Here is a 17,144-nt window from a genome sequence, read left to right on the forward strand (position 1 = left end):
TCTGTATTGATTAAGGGCTGCCTCCACCTCATGAAAAAGAAAGCCAACCACAGTAGCTTAGTCTAGTAGGGATTTATTTCTCTCATCTAGAAAATTCGGAGGTCAGAGTCTGGGATTGACACTGGCTTATTATGGTACCAATAAATCAGGCTCTTTCTATCTCTCTGCTGTGCCATGCTCAGCAAGTGGATTCTTTCTCTTGAATGTTTGCAAACCAGGTACTCCATTTCTAATTTCCCAACTACCGCCCAGAGAGGAGGAGGAAGTGGTGAGGGAGAAGCGGTAGCATTTCTATCAGGAAATCCGGCTTTCCCAGAAATTCCCAGCAGATTTTTCTTGCACATTATTGATGAGGACTATATTATATCGTGCTACCAGCTTCAGGGAAGGCTGAGAAGTGCAGGGGTTTTTGTTGGATACAGTGTACTTTGGATGAAATTGAATTTCTGTTAGGAATGAATAAGGGATGTGATATTGCCTAGGTAGCTGGTTGGGATGGCCACACACATTAATTTCCCGTGGCATTAGTGACCAAGAGATCACCCTTGTTAAAGATGTGTCCACATTGTCCCTCATTAGAGAGTGTTTCCTATAGAGTGCTAAGTGTTTCCCACCAGCCTCCAAGTTTAATCCTACCAAGCATTCTAGCTCAGCTCAACTCAGGAAGTTTGAAGTGCCCATACTTGTATGGCTCCATGCTACCCTAAGTGCCTTTTAAATTATTTAATGGCTTGATGTGTGCTTGCACTCCTAAGCTAATTTCATTTTCTTTAATGTGCTCTAATGGAATTTGGAGCTTCCCTCTCTATGACCCCAAATCCCTTAAATATATAGCTGCCCTGTTTAATACATTCAGAATGCATCTTAGAAGCATCACCATTTTTTCTGTCCAACATTTAAAGCAGTGAAAAGGGAAACTTCCACCTTCTCTGAGATAAGGATGCTGTCTTGTGACTTAGGAGGCTTTGTCATTGCCAGGGTTCTCAATGATCACCATTGCCATCACTCATTCTAATCACCAGGGGCTCCAAAGCGCATGCCTCTGTTCCCAGGTAGGACCTGCAATTGCAAGCCTATTGCAGGAGGAGCCTGCAATAAAACTCTGTTTCATTCTCCCCCTTTTACTTTGTGTGGTCAGGGAGAGCACACAGGCTAGGAGAAAGAAGGCTAGCTAGTGCAGCATAACATAGCTTAGCCTGAATACAGCAGGCCATAATGTCAAAGATACAGAGACATACAACAGATTCTAAAAAAGGTTTTCTTTTGATCTTGTTTGAATATGTGGTGTTTCTAATCTTACCTCTGGAGTTAGGTGAGGAGGAGGAAAGGACCCACAGGATGAGGCAATTAGGTCATTAAACCTGAGAACAGCGATGTTCTTTGCAAGTGAGGGCCTAGTGGCCTGGGGAAAACAATCATGGAGATGGGGCCGTTTTCCATTCTCTCCTATGTGTACAAGATCTTCCCTTCATTCTTGGTGCAGGTAACCAAACTGGGATATCAAAACACCTGTTTTGGGGCACCTGGGTGGCTCGGTGGGTTAAAGCCTCTGCCTTTGGCTCAGGTCATGATCCCAGGGTCCTGGGATCAAGCCCCGCATCGGGCTCTCTGCTCAGCGGGGAGCCTGCTTCCTCCTCTCTCTCTGCCTGCCTCTCTGCCTCCTTGTGATCTCTGTCTGTCAAATAAATGAATAAATATTAAAAAAAAAAACACCTGTTTTTCCTTTCACCAAAAACACATCAAGATTTCTTAAAAACCATTTAAACTTTATGCCATCATACATTTCTAACAAAACACAGGTTATACTGGCCTATCCAAAGGCAGCAGCTGAAAGGAACAAATGCCCTTGTACTCTTTTGGTAGTTGACATACTATTCAGAAAAAAAAAAAAATAGAATTTGTAATCCTCTTGAGAGCAAAGGAAATGATTTATTTATCACAGAGTAATGTCTCAGAAAGGTCGCTCTGAAAATTGTAAGTGGTTCCCATGCCACTGACCCATAGACACTGTCCCCGGAATATAAATGTGTACAAAAGGTATAAGGAGAAGGGTGATGTAGCAGAAGCCAGGGTGAGTTTCTCTGCCTGAGTGACTGGGTTGGGGCATGGTGGAGGAGCTCGTGCCCTGAGGCTCGGGATTGTATCTCAAGACTTGGCTTCCTTGTCTGAATCCACTGTTGGACTCTTAGTTCTGGATTGCAGGGATCATTTCCTAAACCTTTTTTTTTTTTTTTTGGAAGTTGTCTGGTTTTAACACAAATACGATGTGCACATAAGCTGTCTATTCATTTTCTTCCCTGCGCAGCCTGGCATTGGGATTGGCAACTCAGGGGGCCAGCTGGGCTGCTCTTTCCGCAGTAGTCTTGTGGTTTTTGGTCGAGACATTGTCAGCAGACTCCGCACCCTGAGATTCGTTGCACACCAGCAGTCCTTCAAGCTCCTTCATGCTGTGGGCTGGGGACTTCTGGAAGCCACTGGGCAGCCTGTGCTCTGTTTTCTTGTCACTCCCGTAACCAGGGTTGGGCATCCAGATCTGGCTCTTGAATTTTCTGTGTACCCTATTGTCAGTGCTTCGGGGTTTCTGCCAGTTGAGCTTAATTTTTACATATGGGTCTGACTGGTGCCAGATGAAATTCCTGGTCCTCTTTTTGATAGTCTTGGGCTTTGGCAGAGGTCTGAGGGTGACCGTGATGCCGAGCAGGAGAGGGCCACCACCTCTGCAAGCAGAGCCTACTTGCTAAACCTTTGCTGTCTCTTGGCGCATAGCCCAAAAGCTGTGAGATGAGTAAGGGCACAGGAAAGAAAGGATGCCCTGGCAAATCCATCCAAAACCATTCGGTTCAGATGCTAACCCAGTAACTACAGCTGTACTCAGTGGTGGGAAGCCAAGCCCCTTGGGGGACAGTTGCTGTCTTTGAGGTGAGGATGGATAAGACCTGGAACTCTGGGCTTGCAGGGAAATCTCAAGGCCAGGGAGTCCAGTGAGTACCGTAGGATGACACGGCTAGTAAACTACCAGAAAAAGACCTTGACTCCAAGTATTTGGACCCTCAGGCCAGCGCTTTCCCATCTCCCCCCAGTGTGCAAGGTGGAACAGTGGGATTGCCTGACTTAGAAACCTGATGGTCCTCACTTACTAGCTGTGTGACTGAGGACACATCTTTTCACCTCTGTTGCTGGGTTTACTCCTCTTGGTGGGACCTACTTCATTGGGGGTCACTGAGAGGATGAAAGGAATGATTGCACAGGGTTAGTGCCTGGCCCTATGAACTGTTCCCTCATGTTAGCCTCTGCCAGCTCTACTGTTAGAGCTTTTCACATTTGCATCTTCTTTAAGGCCCCAGAGTAAGAAGAAAGCTGAGTTGTATGCAGGTGCTGAAATAGAAGAGAACCACCAGAGAGATGCCCCGTGCTAATAATCCCACTACCCGCTGACAAGTGCTGTAAGGGCTCGGACGAGAGGCCTGTTAATTCTGCTCAAGAGATCAGAGGAAGCACCGCAAAAGCGCTGACATTTGAGCTGGGCCTTACAAAGCAAGTTGGAATACTCCGGCTTGATTTGATTCCTTCTTGAAAGACTCCTTTTAAGCACAAAAACTTTATTTATTGGGTGCTGTTCTATAAGTGATCATTGCAGTTGCTGGCTCATTATTATTTGCGTCTGTCAAGGGGATATTTATTACTTACAACTTCTCCCCACCATTTGCATAACCTGTAGATTTAAAAAATAGATTTGCTTCGCAATGAATTTAGATTGTTAGTCCTTGTTTTGGCCATAATCTGCATGGAGGGATATTTATGCAATAGATACAGTTAATTTGTTTCTCTTACTATTGGCTACAGATGCTAGACTCAATTTATCTCCTCTCTGCAGGGTCCTTTGTTGTCCTTGAATATCCATCTCACATATGTCCCTGAGTATGTGCAACTGATTAATCATAAAAATGATGACATTCTTTGGAGTAATTGGACATTATATAAAAAGCATCTGCTGTGCTTTTCCAAGAGGGAGGGGCAGGCAATCTCCCAGTTAGCGGAGCAGCTGCTCTTCCTGGGGGGCAGTGTTCTGAGGTCATGGTCTGGCAGTGGATGGGGACTTGGCCCTCAGCACATGGTGCTTCCCTGCTTTGTGCTGGGATGTTAGAAATGCCATGCTACGCTGAGGGCTGTGGCCTGTGCCTCAGGAGCAGACCAGCCCCCGTCACATCTAAACGCCTCTTCCATACTCAGAAGAACTTCTCCCCACAGCTTTCATTTGCTTAGTCTCTGGTTCTGTACTTTTCTTCCATACTCAGAAGAACTCCCCACAGCTTTCATTTGCTTAGTCTCTGGTTCTGTACTTTGTGGCACTCTCTGGAAAAGGGGTATGGGAATAAGAAGCAAAACAAAGCAAACAAAACCCAAACCTATAGCAAGGGTAAGGTGGGGCACTTTAATATTTCCCCTTGAAATCTTAGGTTCCGTTCCCTTAGCTTATCCGAAACTTAAGAGGACCAGAGGGCACATCCAGGTCACTACCCAGTCCTGTTTGATTTTTTTCATGTGTCTCCTGAACATTCCCAAATCCATGCACTTTTTCCCATCTCCCCTTGCCCTGAGTCCAAGCCTCATCATGCCTGTCACCCCACCTGGACATCTGCAGTGACCTCTGACTAGTCTCCCGATTCCCACTTGTGCCCTGCCGCTGGTGTCTGTGGTTCACACTGTTCTTGCTTCATTGTTTCCTCTTACTCTTCCTCACGGTATCAGCTCCAAGGTCATTTCCCCTGGCAAGCTGTCTCAAACCTTCTTTGCTAGGTGCCTAAATCTGTAAGTATAGTTATTCCTGTCATGGTTGGGTCCCTCCTAAAAAGAAGTAATCACAGGTACGCATACAATTGTTTCTGCGTTACTGGCCAATGCCCCTTTCTTACACCAAACTGTACTTTTCATATTTGCTAGGATGTTTCCTGGTTTCGCTCACTAGCCTACCTTCCGTATAGCATATGCCGAATGCTTTTTTCCCTCAACTGAATCACTGACAACATCTAACAACAGTGTTCATTTCTTTTCTCCAAGTGTTCAGTTTGGATGGAGTCAATTGAACAAGCCCCTTAACCAATTTAAATGGTTTAGGGGTGCCTGGGTGGCTCAGTGGGTTAAGCCTCCGCCTTTGGCTCAGGTCATGATCTCAGCAGGGAGCCTGCTCCCCCCCACCCCGCCTACTTCTCTGCCTACTTGTGATCTCTGTCAAATTAAAAAAAAAAAAATCTTTAAGAAAAATCATTAGTGTTTGGTAGAAAATTCTTCTCAGTGGGCTTTGAATACTACCAATTGTCCAACAATGCTATTAAATTTTTCTTTAGCTATTCCACCCAGATATTTACTCAGAGTTTTGAAATAGTCAAGTACATGCTGTTTGGAATGTTCAGTCCAAATGCTTTCATTTTTCAATACTGAATGATGTATGAACAGATAGTATTGTGACCCTAAATTGCCAAATTAAGTTCATTTGATTTATTAAAAATATCAACAAGATATGCAAACTAGGTTATTCTTGTTATGTTTCAGAGGTATCTAGTAAGATTCTTGTCAGAGAAATAAACTCAGAATAATTTCTTGCTTCATTTAAAATATTTACACCAATACCTTGCCTTGAAATAGACAATAAAATTTGTAATGAAAAGCTAATATTCTGGAATTCGGTCTCTAAAATATTACAAAGAATTCTGGGGTGAGAGTGTTTAAAGACAATGTCTTAATTTGCTTGTCACATTAAAACCTTGATTTGAAAGCCGTTGCCTCCTTCTTAATAGCTTGTGCACAAGGATAGCTTTAAATAAGCTACAGCCATGCTTTTGGGACATCTCTCCCCCTGGGTTTTTAAAACCAGGTTTAATTAAGGGGTGCCTGGGTAGTGCAGTCAGTTATGCATCAGGCTCTTGGTTTTGGCTCAGGTTGTGATCTCAGGATTGTGACCTCAGGGTTGAGAGATCGAACTCCGTGTGAGCCTCTGCACTGAGCATGGCAGAGTCTGCTTGAAATTGTCTCTTCTCCTCCCTCTGCCCCTCCTACTCATATTCTCTCTTGAGCTCTCTCTCTCAAATAATTAAATCTTAAAACTGGGTTTTATTTTTATCTTATTTTTTAAAATTTAAATTCAATTAATTAACATAGAGTGTATTATTAGTTTCAGGGGTAGAGTTCAGTGACTCATCAGTTGTATATAATACCCAGTGCTCATTGTATCACATGTCCTCCTTAATGCCCATCACCCAGTTACCCCATCCCCTCATTCCTGTCTCCTTCAGCAGCCCTCAGTTTGTTTCCTGTGGTTAAGAGTCTCTTACGGTTTGTTTCCCTCTCTGATTATGTCTTGTTTTATTTTTCCCTCCCTTCTCCAATCCTCCTCTGTTTTGTTTCTTAAATTCCACATATGAGTGAATTCATGGGGTAGTTGTCTTTCTCTGATTGACTTATTTCGCTTAGCATAATGCTCTCTAGTTCCATCCATGTCATTGCAAATGGCAAGAGTTCAGAAACCAGGTTTATTTAAAAATAAACCTGACAAACCTTTCCAAATTTTACAAATGTATTTGAGATTTTATAAAATATTTTCTTCTCTTCTTGTATTAATGTTAAGTGTGTCAAAGCATGTATTCTCCCTTAAATTACCTGAATGATTGTAATGTCCAAAAAGCAGCATAAAGAGAACCACAAGTTCCGACATTTTTCTGTCAATGAAACTGAACATTTCCTGTGGAGCAGAAGTTCCTTATGCTCACATTTATCTCATAGTATTCCAACTCCCAGAAAAACAGTAAGAAATATGACCAGATTTTATTTGCGTGTATTCTTTTGTGAGTCAGACATTACAATGTACATATTACATGCACATTACTGTGTGGGACAATACATAGAAAACCATGCTCTATTACCATTGAGATGCTCAAGGATAATTTTGACTTTAAACAATTTTGTCCCTTTTAATGCACTTCGGAACCTAATTCATCACAGATGTGACTTTGTGGTGATAATTTTGACCCACTTAAGTCATTAAGTGCATAGTCTTAGATTCTTGGGGGGACTGTGCTGACAGCAGTGTTATATTTTTAAAGTAGGCTTTTCACTTAACACATATGTAACAAGGTCCATAACATAAGATTTAATAAGCTTTTACAAGAGAGCATGGGGTTTTCCCTCATGGACAATGTTAAACATGCATGGTCAAACTTAAATATTATATAACTTAAAGAAAAACACATTAAGATGTTTGTTTTATAGTAAGTGAAGCCAAGAACTTCATTTTTAGGCTCACTAGATATATGTTCTATGGCAGAGACCGTAAGGTTATTTTATCAGAGTTTGCTACAAAGCACAGCAAGAACTTGAATGGATCTTGTTGTCCTGAAAGGTGAGCTCCAAAGACAGATATTAGCTACTGCATTTTCTTATCTTTGAGTTTTTATGGTCTTCCTCCTATTTCATTCACTGCTGTTCTGTAGCCAAAAGAGTTAAAGGGTCAGTAGGTACTAGTTGAGTCTGTCTTGATGTTTCACCTTGAACTTGATCACTTTGGAAACGCACCATTGTATTTTCTTTTAAAATTCTCTCTCTAGGAAGCCTGGGTGCCTTGGTCGGTTAACTATCTGCCTTCGGCGCAGGTCATGATCCCAAGGTCTTGAGATCAGGCCCCACATCAGGCTCCCTGCTCAGTGGGAGGGATGCTTCTCCCTCTCCGCTCCCCTTGCTTGTGTGCTCTCTCTCTCTCTGTCGGTCAAATAAATAAATTAAATCTTTAAAAAATAAAATAAAATTCTCTCTTCAACCAGCAATTCATTTCTCCTTTTAACAGTTTAACTATTTCACTTCCCCTAAATGAAACAGTGTGTATAAATTAAAGATAGATAGGAACACCCAGAACTTAGTTTTGCCATATCAGGAGCTGCCTCCAAGCACAAGGGGGTTGAGCTGCTCATGGTGTCTTGTTGGGCCCAGGGCACATATTGTCTGGTGATGTACTTGATGGTACGTTTTCATATGCGCAGACACGAAAAGGCTTTGCTCTCTCAAAAAAAAAAAAAAAAAAAATCACCAGCTCAGAAACGGAACTTTCCTGTCCTAGGATATGTTTAAGGCAGTTCCCCAAACTGCAGAAGGAAAACAAGTTATGGAAAAGAAGAATTAGCACAGGTATTGGTACTCCCAGACATATTAGGAATATTAAAGGTATGGCATATTATAGTCTTTCAAATAGAAGAGATGGAATCAAATGCTTATAGAATGCCTGATGCCTTTCTTTAGAACTTGAGCATTCTCAGGATAGCTTGAAAATTTATAATACAGACCAGCATCCTCATTTTATTGCTGATTGGAGAGATGTCAAAATGGGATAATTGATTTGCCTTCAAGTCCACAGCTGGGTTCGCAAGTGGTGGGGGAGCTGAGATTATGATCCTGGCATCCTGACTCCAGGGTGACCAGACTGGTCTGAAGTTAGAGAAGAAGGGGAAGAGAAAAGGAAAAGAGAGAAAGCTAGTAAATGCCAAAGGAGGGCAATAAGGGATGGTTGCCTAGTCAGAGCTGCAAATGATAGGTTTTTGTAATGGAGGTTTTTTTAGAACATTTTTAGGTTCACAACTAAACTGAGCTGAAGGTACAGAGGTTTTCCGCATACTCCCTGACCCTGCATATGTTTAGCCTCCCCCATTATCAGCATTTCCTACAAGATTGGAACCGACAGGGACACATTATCACCCAAAGTCCATAGTCTACATTAGGGCTCACCCTTACCAGTCAGTTTTTAAGAAAGGGCTCAAGCTGGAGGAGGGGCTTGACCTGACCCTGAAAGGAGAGGGAAGGCCTTGATCATTTCCGTCTACAGAAGTTTAACACAGAACTCTTGTACCGCATCTTGGGGGCAAGTTGTTCCCCTGAAGGACTGTGGCTCCCTCGCCCCTCTCCGATAACGAGTGGTGCTCTGTGAGCCAGTACGAGGCTGAGGCAACCGTCTGGATCCGGGGAAGTATGGATTTCAGTGATGCACCATGACCCAGTCATGAAGACGTATCTGTTCCTTCCCTCCCAACTGCAGAACAGAATTGGGTTGTTCTCTGTGTTGAGAACTGTGCTTCTTATAGGCTCATTATGCATAGAGCTTGTTGAAAATATGGCTCTTCCTGGAAGTTGCCAAATTAAATGCTAACACTGAGCACAACACAGGCAGCCATTTTCCAAAACAAGTTCCTTGCTGAGTAATATCATATATCCCTCCCTCTTCTCAGTATCTCCCCTAGCCCCATTGGCTGGGCTGGCTTTGCACCTGTCCTCATAGATTCTTTCCTCTCTGTAAATTGATATGTTCCCAGTCCCATTCCCAATTTCATGTATTAGCTATTTCTTTATTGAGTTGCTAAGAATATGTCTTATTTATTTATAACCAGGTCTTGGATTAGTTAATTGTTTCATTAACTTTTATTATCCTAATTCGCTTCTTCTTTCCTTAAACTTACTCTGTCTTTCTTTTTTAAAAAAGATTTTATTTGAGAAAGAGAAAGTGAGTGAGAGAGAGAGAATGAGTGCATGAGCAGAGGGAGGGGACAGAGGGAAAAACAGACTCCTTGCTGAGCAGGGAGCCTAATACTGGGCTTGATCCCAGAACCCTGGGGTCATGACCTGAGTCAAAGACAGACACTTAACTAACTGAGCCACCCAGGAGCCCCAGTCTCTCTAACTTTTAAAGTTGAATGCTTAGATATTTTATTTTCATTCTTGTTAATAAAAACATTAAAGGCTATAAGTTTCTTTCTAAATGTGGCTCTGGCTTCAGTCACCAGTTGTTGATATATAGTGTTCTTTTTGTCATTTTCTAAATAATATGCAATTGCAGATTGGATTTCCTTTGTGAACAAATAAATGTTGTTTAGGGGAGAGTTTTAAGATCTCTAGGTGAATTTGTTTGTGGTTAAAAATGTATTACCGGGCACCTGGGTGGCTCGGTGGTTTAAAGCCTCTGCCTTTGGCTCAGGTCATGATCCCAGAGTTCTGGGATCAAGCCCCACATTGGGCTCTCTGCTCCACAGGGAGCCTGTTTCCTCCTTTCTCTCTGCCTGCCTCTCCACCTACTTGTAATCTCTGTCTGTCAAATAAATAAAATCTTTAAAAAAAAGTATTACCTAATTTTAATGTTTTGTGGTCAGAGAATATGTCTTTCTCAATTCTTAGGATTTATTGGAGATGGTTTTGTATCTCGATTCATAATAAATTTCTATAAATGTTCCATCAATGTGTAATCCAAATGTCTCCAAGATCTCCAACCCATTTTTTACATACAATTTACCTTTCTTTTAATATGTAATCAAAATGACTCAAACCTCTATTCCACAAACTGTGGGAAGGTCCATGCCTTTCACAGATTCTGCAAGACATTTTGGGTGGAGGAACTTGTATTTCTTGGTCCACCTCTTAGTTCTGTATTATTTGTGGTTCCGACCATGACCTTAGTCAGACTGTTTGTTATGACAGACCTGTTATGCTGTGGTATCAAGCCCTTCTGTGACCTCAGTGGCTGAACACAATAGAGATTTACTTTCTTGTTCTTGCTGCATGTCTATGGAGTTCGGTTTTTTTTTTTTTCTTTTTCCTGGTGGGGTGGGGACCTGTCCTATGGCTCCCTTACTTAGAGACTTAAGCTGATGGAGTTGTCACCATCTGGAAATTGCTGGTGGCCAAAGCCGGAGGACCGGTTCTAAAAGTCTTCTTCCCAGATGAGTTTCTGTTCATATTTCATTGATCCCAAGAAGACATCGGCAGTGGTGAGCTGGAAGCAGGTCGGAAATTATCCTCTTCTATCTCTGGAAGTAGAGAGGAAACAGATACTGGTGAACAGGAGTGTCCATCATACTTGACAGCTTGCCTCCCAGAAGAGCTGCCCTCTTTGTTAATACATTTGCCCCCATTAAACACTGTCCTTTCTCCGTTCTTCTCCCAGAGCACCACTAACACAAGGCTCTTCTGCATGTCAGACTTCTAACCAAAGGATTAGGCACACAGAAGTTTTTTATTTATAGTATAGGGCTGGAAACGACTTTTAAATTCAATTCAGCATCAGTGATATTTGAAATTTATTGGCCATTCTCTATCACAGGGGGTTTTTCATTGTCTGTTTCTTTCCGTAGGCCCCCATTCTTTGCCAGGTTCTTGTCCCAGTGCACCTGTTTTTGCATCTCCCATCTTTCCCCATATGGTGCTGGTGCACCACTTCGATTTTTTTTTAAGACTTTATTCATTTAGTTGAGAGAGAGAGAGAGAGAGAGAGAGAAAGAGAGCATGCACAAGCAGTGGGGAGGGGCAGAGGGAGAAGCAGACTCCCTGCTGAGCTGGGAGCCCAATGTGGGGCTCAATCCCAGGACCCACGTATCAGGAAGCCGAAGGCAGACACTTAACCAACTGAGTCAGCAGGTGTCCCCCCCCCCCACTTCTGATATATTTGTTACTCTTTCTACAAGACAATTTATCCCTTTGTTTCCCCATCTTCTTCCACATCAAGGCTGATAAGTAAAAGGAACTTGTTTCCTTTACCCTCATTTCTGACATGAAATGTGTAGTTTTGTTTGTTTGTTTGTTTGTTTGTTTTAAATACTGACCAATTCCATAATACAGAATAATTCAGTTCAAATCTGACAAAACCTACGTGGAGTTAGCAACAGATGCAACAGGTTAAGTGCTCAGTCCCACAAGACTATAGCCATTTCAGATGCTAATTGCAAGCCTAGGCCTCTGCACACTTCTTACTGATCGGCTATAAATCAGGAGATCCCCTACCCCTCTTTGGGTTTAATTATTTGCTAGAACAGCTCACAGAATTTAGGGAATTACTTATATCCACTGGTTTATTATATAATGAAAGCTATGATACAGGATACAGATTGTCAGATGAAGAGGTGCGTAGAGTGAGGTCTGGAAGGGTCTCAAGCCCAGGAGCTTCTGTCCTCGTGGAGTTGGGAGAGGCTACCCTCCTAGCATGGGGATTCGTTCACCAACCTGGAAGCTCTCCAAATCCTGTATTTTAGGGATTTTTATGCAGCTTGATCACATAGGCATGATCAATTATTAGCTCAATTTCCAGCTCCTCTCCCTGTGCTGGAAATGGGAGATAGGACTGAAAGTTCTAGGCTTCTGATCATACCTTGGTCTTTCTGGTGACTAACCCCCATCCTGAAGCCCACCAAGAGTCACTTCATTAGAAAAAAGGATGCTCCTATAATCCAGAAAATTCCAAGGGATTTAAGAACTCTGTGTAAGGGGCACCTGGGTGGCTCAGTGGGTTAAGCCTCTGCCTTCAGCTCAGGTAATGATCTCAGGGTTCTGGGATGGAGTCCCGCATTGGGCTCTCTGCTCGGCGGGGAGCCTGCTTCCTCCTTTCTCTCTCTCTCTCTCTCTCTCTGCCTACTTGTGATCTCTCTCTGTCAAAAAAATAAATAAAATCTTTAAAAAAAAAACAAAACCCAAAACTCTGTGTAAGATGTGCCTGTCATCCCTATCACTCAGAAAATTCCAAGGGTTTTAGTAGCTGTGTGTCAGGAACCTGGGTCAAAGACCAAATATTAGAACAGAAGACACTCCTAGTACCCCTAATTCTCAGGAGGTTACAAGGCTAGAGCTCTGTGTCAGGAACTGGGGGTAACATATTTCTTACTTCACCACAAGGGAGGAAGGAATTTACTTTTCTTTTTTTTTTTTTTTTTTAAAGATTTTATTTATTTGTTAGAGAGGGGCAAGAGCACAAGCAGGGTAAGCTGCAGAGGGAGAGGGAGAAGACGATTCCCTGCTGAGCAGGGAGCCTGACGACGAGGGGCTGGATCCCAGGACCCCAGGAATCATTACCTGAGCTGAAGGCAGATGCTTAACCGACTGAGGTTAAGCAGCCCTCACTTTTCATTTTTTTAAGAGGTCCATCAAAAAAGTTCCTAGACCCAAAACACATACAAAAAACCCTGAAAGAAACCATAAAGCCCCCCACTATCTCACTCAGGTTAAATGATGCTTCTCCTAGAAGGAAGAAATGTTTTGCTGGACTGTTTTCTTTAACAGGCATTTTGCCCTGCACTTGATGCTTACAGTGAAATTGCTTTTACAGTATTAATGTTCAGTATACATCTTGTCACCCAAACCTATTGACTCCTGAGTTTGTATTGTGAGAATGTGAATATTGAGAGATACATTTTAGTCTAATCAACCTATTCAGGTTTTTGTACCCTCCACCCAACTTTTCTAACCTCTTTAATTTGTTATGAACTAAGAAGTATATTAGTGTCATCCATTATCATTTGGATCCTGTTGTTTTCTCACCAATTCTCAACTGTTGATATATACAGGTATATGTATATATAACATGTATATATGTATGTATAACTAATATGTATCTATATACATATGTATCAAAATACATACATATAGTCCAGTACTATGTTATTTGATACATAACATCAATCATTCAATATGATATTTTCATTGTGGAAACCACTCTCTTCATATATAAAATAATCTTTGCTTTATCTAGATGTTTTTACCTTGAATTTTTTTATCTTTGATAAAAATGTAACCCATTGTTTGTTTACATTTATTTTTTCCTGGATAGCTAATGATTATTAATTATGTTGAATGACATACATATATCTTTTTATAAGTAGCCTAGAGGTGGATTTTGTCTGACTCCCACACATATCCTATTACAGTCTCTTCTTATCTGTGTCTTCAGATCTCTGGTGTTAACTTAATATTGGAATCTGTGTCTGTCCCCGGCCATGTTGCTTGCCTAACACTGTAGTCCTGATACAGATGTAGCATGAGAGATGCTCACGGTGATGATACATGTGAAATGGCCCTGACCACTCAAGGGAAAGCTCCACATCAGAGTGGGAAGGTTGCTAAAGTTTCTGGAGAGTACAGAGCCAGTAGGCAGGCAGTGGGGGAAGAATAAGGTGTCACCTTCTATCTGATGAGCTTTCTCTCTTCCAAATGACAAAGACAGATGCCTGTGTCAGTCACTCTTTGTGCCTCTCCTTTCAATAACATAGGTCTTGTGATGAGTAAATATTCCTCTGTTGTTCTGGCTCAAGTTGAATTGTCAGTCTTTGTTTCTGGAGTATTTATGAGTTATCTGATTTAGTGTGTGAGTCAACATGGGGTTTTAGTGAAAAGTTGGGGGAGACTGAGTAATGGAGAACTAGGTAGACACCATCCTCAGTTGGAATTTCTCATAGTATTTGTAATTATTTAAAACATTTCTGGTCATCTATCACCAGATTTTTGTTTTCATTTATAAATAGGTCTCTCAAGTAGTATTTGATTTTCTTTTTAAATAAACAAGCTATGGAAACAATTGCATGCCTCTTGGTACACTGGAGTTTGGAATCAGATGAACCCAGGGCTAGTGTTCATTCAGCTCAGCCACTTATTAGCTTTATGATTCTGAGAACCTTAAATTGCTCTGGGCCTCAGTTTCCTTTTTTGTAAAAGGGGATAACAATTTCCACTCTAAAGAATGGAGTGAAGATTGGAGGTTATCTATGGTATGTTTGCCAGAACTTGCTCTCTTTTGGCTTCACATGGATGTGAGAAGCTGAATTGCAGAAGAATTCTTAGGGAGATGGAATCAGAGCATAGCTTGGATGAATTAAATGTTTCAAAATAGTATCAAGCCGGAAGTATCCTTTTTATAATAGGGATGGTCTTTCTCTCCTGAATTGTGCCGTTATGAGAAACTAGGTGGGCTAAATGATTCTGCCTTCCTCCTGGTATTATTTAAGTATTTTTTTTTAACATGTTTTATTTATTTATTTGAGAGAGAAAGAGAGCACAAGCAGGGGGAGGGGCAGAGGGAGAAGCAGACTCCTGCTGAGCAGGGAGCCTGACATGGGGCTTTGTCCTAGGACCCTGGGATCATGACCTGAGCCAAAGGCAGACATTTAATGGACTGAGCCACACAGGTGCCAGGTACTTATTTAAGTATTTCATTAAAAAAAATTTTTTTTTTTTAAGCAAGAGTAGGGAGAATAAATATTTATAGGTCTGAAGTAAAGAGTCTTATTAAGACTTTCTGAACAAGGCAGCTTGAAAGGCATTTGAAGAGTTCTAGACATTATATAATAAGCTAAATAACTTACCTCCGTACATAGCACTCTGTCTTGTCTTATTTGTTTAGAAGTTTCAGCTGAATATTCTGACTGACCTCAGGGAACTGTTATGCATTATCACGAAGCCTAGCGGGGGCATTTTGCAAAAATACTTGAAAATTGTAGGTCAGCACGATCAAGGAGCTGTCAGAAGTTTTCTGTCTAATCAGCAGGAGCAGAACCAGTTTCAATCTCACCATTAACGTGAGGAGTCTTGTAGAGAAACCTCAGCGAGGGAGTGTTGCTTCTGTGAACAAGCGGTTAACTGACACTCTATTTTCTGCATAAGCCAGTGTTAACTTGTGCAAGGATGTTTCCGTGCAGCTTGATGATTAGTGCTCTGAGCTCCTGCCCAGCTGGCCCACTGTTTAATCCAGCATCCCACTGCTGCTCTGTGACCCTCCTAATGCCTTCATGCCTGTCTGGGGCTCCTTCCTCTGGACACAGGTTTTCTTTAGGGGATGGGGCCGAAGACATTGCCATCTATCTGATTGTTCTCAGTGTCTCTGCTTCCTTGACAGTTGAAGAAGATTCTGTTCTGTACACAGAGCTTCTTCCCTTGCCCTGTTGGACCCTCCTGAGGGGGAAAGGCGTGACTGACTGCCTAATCAAGCCTGTTTTCCTGGCTTCTGGAGTGGAAGGTGGGGGAAGAGAGCCAGGGCTTGGAAGGAGAGGTGGGCAGGGTAGGAGAAAGGAAAGACAAATTGAATGAGGTTTAATTTGCATGATAAAGTTGAGGCAGTCCGGGAAAGAGGGGAAAGGAGCGGGGCCTGAGGTAGGACTAAGGCAGAGCTGGCTGGGGCAGAAGAGTTTTGGGCAGTGAAGAGATTGAGACTTGGGAGTAAAGGTCTATGGTAACTGTGTACGTGAGTGTAGTGAATCGGAGAGGAAGAGGGAGATTAAAAAGTACAGGTGGAGTGAGTGCTGTGAATGTGTAAGACTGATGAGTCACAGTCCTGTACCTCTGAAACAAATAATACATTACATGTTAATTTAAAAAATTAATAAAAATTTAAAAAACATTAAAAGTACTGCTGGAGGGACGCTCTATTCTTCTTGGTGCTTGAGAAATCGAAGCAAAGGATTCAAGATATTTTAGAATTTTGTGTTGCATGAATTTTGTCCTCAGGACTATGCCATCCTTCCAGGACTGACATGGGTGTGCAGTGACACTGTCAGATTAAACTCCAGTCCTACCGGACAAGGACTTAGCTCCTCTTTCAGTTAATCATTATGTCTGTTTGCCCCCAGCCCTGTGTATACTCTTAGGGTTTAATTCAGAGAGGGCGTTTAATTCCCCATTTCTCTGTTCATGTGTCTCATTGTAGCTTCCCTGTGTGGACAGGGACCAACACCATCACCATTGGTGGTCTTACCGGTTATAGTAAGGCAGTTGCAGTAACTGGGAGAGTCAGATAAAGCACTGTGGGAAGTGAAAATCTAACCGATACTCTTGGAACTCGAGAGTTGAAAACCTTAAATTTCTTTCTCACAATCACTTCAAAATTGTGAGCACTTTCTGTAGGTGATTTCACAGTGTCTAGAATAAGCATTCATTCATCATGAAAGCTCCGCAGACCCACATCAGGCCTCGTGTGTGCAAGTGGTTCTTCCAGCTCTGTGAGGGTAGAGAGATGGGTCAGAAACGGGTCTGTAGGACTCCTGGTTTAAAAGGACAGATGAGGGGCGCCTGGGTGGCTCAGTGGGTTAAGCCTCTGTCTTTGGTTCAGGTCATGATGTCAGCGTCCTTGGAATCAAGCAGGGAGCCTGCTTCCTGTCCCCCACCCCCACCCCTGCCTGCCCCTCTGCCTGCTCTCTGTCAAATAAATAAAATAAAATCTTAAAAAAAAAAAAAAAAAGGAGGACAGATGAAGTATGTATCCAGATGGGTATGATGCGAGGTAAAGGGTGCTCACTTCTGAAAAGGGTACTGACAGTGTTGGCTCAGGGAGTTCAGAGGATCAAGTGCATGGGTTGTTTTCCAGGCAA

The 17,144-nt window shown here is 42.3% G+C and overlaps 1 protein-coding gene and 1 pseudogene across 1 annotated transcript in view; one reads left to right on the forward strand and one right to left on the reverse strand.

The window, feature by feature from the left end:
- ADD2 (adducin 2) overlaps positions 1 to 17,144 on the forward strand; it is a 101,421-nt gene that overhangs the window by 18,544 nt on the left and 65,733 nt on the right. The gene's annotated exons all lie outside the window — the stretch shown is intronic.
- LOC116877086 lies at positions 2,282 to 4,985 on the reverse strand (annotated as a pseudogene).

Source organism: Lontra canadensis, unplaced genomic scaffold (assembly GCF_010015895.1).
Source record: "Lontra canadensis isolate GAN:19392208 unplaced genomic scaffold, GSC_riverotter_1.0 scaffold50, whole genome shotgun sequence".
Classification (NCBI taxonomy): domain Eukaryota; kingdom Metazoa; phylum Chordata; class Mammalia; order Carnivora; family Mustelidae; genus Lontra; species Lontra canadensis.